This window comes from Arvicanthis niloticus, chromosome 11, assembly GCF_011762505.2.
Source record: "Arvicanthis niloticus isolate mArvNil1 chromosome 11, mArvNil1.pat.X, whole genome shotgun sequence".
Taxonomy (NCBI): domain Eukaryota; kingdom Metazoa; phylum Chordata; class Mammalia; order Rodentia; family Muridae; genus Arvicanthis; species Arvicanthis niloticus.
Window position 1 is genome coordinate 41551889 of NC_047668.1, and position 6000 is coordinate 41557888.

Genomic DNA, 6000 nt, shown 5'->3' on the forward strand with positions numbered 1-6000 from the left:
ACACCCCCAATTAAATGTTTTCCTTTATCAGAGCTGCTGTAGTCATGGTGTCTCTTTACAGCAATGAAGCTCAAAGACGGAAATCTTAACTTAAAAATTTCACCTTACATTTTACTTACTTGAGGGAGTGGGGGTTGTATTGGGAGGCTCTACCAGAGACAGGCACAAGAACAATTTGCATGCATCCTTGGTCCTTGAATGCCTTGAGCTGCTTGTTTAGGCCAAGCTAGCATCATGCAGAGGAATTTCATTCCTGATCTAGGAGTTCACTATCTATCACTTTCCAGACCTGACCTCAGCACATCTTTATATTCTTAAAAAGTATTAAAATCTTCAGCCAGGTAGTGGCGGCACTCACCTTTAATCCTAGCACTCAAGTCAGAGACAGGCGGGTCTGAGGTTGACATCAGCGTGTCTACAGAGCAAGTTCTAGGACTGATAGGGCTACACAAAGAAACCTTGTCTCAAAAAAGCCAAACAAACAGTAAACAAAACACTTTTTGAAAATACAAAAATATTGATATCTTCAGCAAGCTTTTAATTATATAGCTTATAACTATCAATACTTACTAGGTTGAAAATGAACACTGATGAATGTTGTGGAATATATATTTAGGGCTGGCAAAATCACTCAGCAGGTAAAGGCACCTGCAACCAGATTAGTGACCTAAGTTCCATCTCCAGGACCCACAAGATGGAAGGATAAAAACAGGTTGTCTTCTGACTTCCACATGTGTGCTGGCACATGCATACACAAAAAAAAAATAAAAGTACTTATATTAATAAACTTAGTAATAATAACCCACTGAGAGTCAACATAAGCCAGATCTTTTTTGAAAGATAATTGTATATTTCCAAGCAAAAACAATTCCAAGAGTCCTGGAGGGATTATCAGCTAAGAGCATTGGCTCTTGCAGAGGACCCAGGGTCAGTTCCCAGCACCCACATGGTAGCTCACAACTGACTGTAAGTCCAGTTCCAGGGAATCCATGAGCACCAGACATGCCGTTGGTACACATGCCTTTGGTACACATACAAGCAAAGCACTCATACACATAAAATAAAAATAAATAAAAAAAATTAAATGTACATATTAATGAACTTAAAACAATAAAATTATCCACTGCAAGTTAACATAAACCATGTGTTTTTTTTTTTTTTTTTTTTTGAAAAGTAATTGTATACCTCAAAACAAAATAATTTCATGAGACTAGAAGTGCTGTGTCTTGTTCATGGCTGAGCTCTCAGATCTGTGTCTGCATTCAGCCCGTTGAACTGCTGCTGGTCTGATGGCGCTGTTTAATGAATAACTGCCCTCCAGAGATGTGCAGTTCAAAGAGAGGAGACTCTCAATAACCTTTTCCAGATAATTGTGGATGTTCTTTGATGCTACAGAAAACATCAGTAAGTGGTAGTTCCATAATTACAGGTTGCAGTGTGTAATCTGAATTCAAATCAATACGAATTTAACACTTTTAACACTCTGTTATATAAAACTCTGCTCTCCCCTTTGTTCTTTGAATGAATCTTTTATCCATGGGTGAGTTTGTAACATAATGCATTCAGTATTTGGAAAATATTAGTTTGCTAAATTACACAGAGCTTTTAAATGCTGACACATTTCCTCATATAATGTAAGTATCAGGAGCCAGTGAGATAGCACACACATACAATAAACACATATTTGGAAATTAAATATCTGTGCTGAGAGCCATGCTCACTCTCTCTACTCACAGCAAATCCATCTTTGAGTGCTGAGAGATGAAGACACTATAGATGGCAAAGGGACTTAAAACAGGTTTGTTCAAATTCTTATTTCCCCATTGAAAACTAGAACTGGATCTGGCAGCAAATACTGTCAGTTGCTTTCTTAACGTGACTCACTCAGTTGATTTTTATGGAAATGTTTGCCAACCCTCAAAGTCAAGAGGACCGTCATGTGTATGTCAACATGTCCTTTCCAAGTAAAAATGATGTTGTGTGAGAGACACAACAAGGTCAGCTTATAGTTCCCTGGCAGGAGCACTATTCTTCAGACAAATATGGCTCTGCAGGATGTGTGATGAGAACCTTTGATCCCTGCTCAGACTCTAGCGTAGAATATTAAGAAGCAGGTGTTCGGGATCTAAGATTTCACACTGTAGTGACTTCTGCAATGTGGAGAGAAGATTCTTAAGTGAATTTCTTTTCTTTTTATTTTGTATTGTTGCAATGCCCAGTGACCACGGCAGCAGTACAGAGGCACCAGGAAGTCACTTACTGGGCTTCTGTGCCACTAGGGTGAAGGTCAACACACAGTCTTGAACTTGAGGATTCTCTGAAGGGACTATGGATTTCTCTAGAGCAGTGGCTCTCGAGCTTCCTAATGCTGCCACCCTTTAATACAGTTCCTCATGGTGTGGTGGTCCCTAACCATAAAATTATTTTCGTTGCTACTTCATAACTGTAGTTTTACTATTAAGAATTGTCATGTCAGGCTGAAGAGATGGCTCAGAGGTTAAGAGCACTGACTGCTCTTCTAGAGGTTCTGAGTTCAATTCCCAGCAACCACATGGTGGCTCACAACCATCTGTAATGAGATCTGATGCCCTCTTCTGGTGTGTCTGAAGACAGCTACTGTGGATTCACATACATTAAATAAATAAATAAATAAATAAATAAATAAATCTTTTTTAAAAAAAAAAAAAAAAGAAGAATTATAATGTAAATATCTGTCATTCAGGATGTCTGATATGTGACCCCCCAAAGGGGCTTCGACCCACAGGTTGAGAACCACTGCTCTAGAGGCTCATGGCCCATAATGTAAAACCACCTTAAAGTCTGCTTTATAATACACCATAAGCTTTAGAAAGGAGGAAAGGGGGCTGCCAGTTTTCATGTGGAATTTTTTCCAAGCCAAATGCAATAAGCAAAAATGGACATGAAAAATGGTGTGTGTCATAAGATTACATGGACATTATGGTGCGTGACGGGGTGGGAGGGGGAGGGCAGAGAGTATATAGGATACTCTCAGTCATTACCTCTATGGATCTCCAAGTTTTCATTATAAATGTCTGTGCTTGAATCATTTGTCACCATAATATATTCACACATGGTTTCATGCAGGGACCAAATATTTAAAGCAAAATAAAGGAATAGAAGAGAACCCACCCTCTGAGTCAAGTTTCTCCTAACTGCACCTAAAGGGCAAGTCTCAGCTCTGCTTTCAAGTCAAGTGAGAGGGCAATATTATTGTGCATTATGAGAAATAGAAATTCTGAAACACAGTGCAGATTAATGTTTGTTTATAGCTTTGTTTTCTTCCTCCCTCCCTCCCTCCCTCCCTCCCTTCCATTCATTTTTTCTTCTTTCTTTCCCTCCTTTCTTGGCAGGGTCTGATATACCCCAAGTCTGGTCTCCAACTCACTAAGTAGCTGAGAATATCCTTGAACTTCTGACCCAAGTTCTGGGATTCCAGATGTGCAATTACCATATCCAGTTTATGTAGTGCTCATTTCTGTGCATGCTAGGCAATCAGTATACCAACTGAGTCACAACCCCCACCCCCTAAGTGTTTTTAAAACATTCAAGTTTCTTATAGTCATAACATAAAGATTCATTTTCCAGGCTGGTAAAATAATAACAGTAACTACACCAGCTAGGCTGGAGTTTATGGCAAAAGACTCAGACACTGTGGGCAGTTTATTCATTGCCTCTTTTTCCTCCCCTCCCTCACCCCCCAAAACAGAGACTCACTGTGTAGCCCTGACAGGACCTCTATGTAGATCAAACTGCCGACCTTGAACTCATAGAGATCCACCGGCCTCTGTCTGTGCTTAGCTACCTTTCAGTTGACATGATGAAGCACCATGACCAAGGCAACTCAAAAAAAAGGTGTTTAATTTGGGGCTCATGGTTCCAGAGATAGTAGAGTTCATAATGATCATGGTGCAGAGCATGGTAGCAACAGACAGGCACTGTAACAATATCTGAAAGGTTACAGCTGATCCATAGCATATAACAATATGTACAACAAAATTGTCACAAGCAGAGGGAAAGGCAGACAGAGAGAGATAACTGGGAGTGGTGTAGACTTCTGCAACTTCACAGCCCGCCCTAGTGACACACCTCCTCCAACAAGGCCACACCTCCTAATCCTTCCCAAACAGTTCCACCAACTGGGACCAAGTTGTTCCGCGCCCCTTTTCGAGTCCCCTTCGCCCGCGAAAGAGACACGTGAGGCAGTGTTCGGGTAGTTACTACAGCGAGGCTTTATTCTTGTATCAGCAGAAGCAGAAAGACACCAGGCCCGGGAAAGGCACTGCTATATGTACCCTAGAGTGGCGTGTTCACTTCTGATTGGCTGTTCACTCATTACCCCATATTACGCCCCGGGATGGGCAGTGACTTTGGCGCGCTTTTGCCTTTTGCACCTGCGCAGTTAGTTATTTACTTGTGGGAGCACAGGATGCCCGCGCCATCTTGTAATGGCGAATGTTGTCACGCTCACCACGGCTCCTAACACCAAGTATTCAAATCTATCAACATATAGGAGCCATTCTCACCCAAACCAACACATGCTGGGGCTGGGAATAAAGGCACATGCAGCACTGCCCAGCTGTTGCTACCTTTCTAAAGAGCCTTTGACAAATCCCAAACACTTTCTCTAGATCCTATTAAGTCCATTTCTAGAAATTTGTCCTATAACTATTTCTCACAGCAGCAATTAAGGTCACAAAAAAAGGGTAAGAAGTCCACACGGCATTTCTCAAGAAAGGAATAAAAACTAGTTTTATTCTTCATGGATACATTATCTTTACATGCCATTTATGACTTATTGCTTAAGGGACAGAAAGACTGAAGTAAAACTGAGTGCTCTGGTGCATGCCTTCCGGAGGCAGAGATAGCCAGATCCCTGAGTTTATGGCCAGCCTGGCCTACAGAGAGAGTTCCGGGATAGCTAGGGCTACACAGAGAAACCCTGTTTTGAAAAGCCAGAAAAGAAAGAAAGAAAGAAAGAAAGAAAGAAAGAAAGAAAGAAAGGAGAGGGAGAGAGAGAAAGAAAGATTTGTCCATACTACCTGAGAAGTTTTGGAAGATGTGTTCCGACGTAGAAAAGATCCAGTGTGGAACTGCGCGTGGAGCTGCATGTTATATGACCCTGTGTGCACACACAGAGGTGCTGGGATGGCTCAGGTAGAGTCGAGATCTTCAAGGATGTTCTTCTCTGCCTCTGAAGGGAGGGACGAATGACTACATGACAGAAAGACTGGTAAGATGGCTCAGAGGATATGGACACCTGCTGCAGACCCTGTCAACTGGGTTTAATCCCTAGAAGCCACACAGTGGAAGGGGAGATGTGACTCAGTCTAAAAGTTGTCCTCTGACCTCCATGAGAGTGCACACATACACACAAAATAAGTAAATAAGTGTAACAAAAAATTAGGAAGCCTTTATTGTTTTGATATTGGCATTATTTTTTTTTAATCTGTAACCACTAATTAGTCCTCTGTCAAGAGCCACGGAAAGCCCTGCCAATCAGGGCTAAAATCTTTTTTTTTATTATTATTAATTCAAATCTTTATTAATGTAGATGAAATTTATTATAGCTTCAAAGACTATAGAGTTATTGATTTTGAAGGCTCTAAAAGAATAAAGGGCAGATGATAATAAAATAATAATAAGTAGTAGTTAATGTCTCATAATTATACATTGACCTGATTGCATGTACAAGACCACTGAAAAGAACAATTTACAAATCATTAAGAATTTTTTTAGGTGACTCTTGGCCCAGCTTTGAAAAGCAAGTGTGACGCGGGGCTAAAATCTTAAAAGTAGCCCCACATGATGAGGAAAGGGCTATGCAAGCAGACAGATTGGGGACAACGTATTAAGAATAACAGCTTTGTAGATGCAGAGAGTGGAATAAGTGGTACAGGGGCTGGGAAGCTGGGAGAGGGATGGGGTGAGGCTGGTTAACAGACACAGTACGGTTGGCTCGAAGGAGCAACATCTATTCTA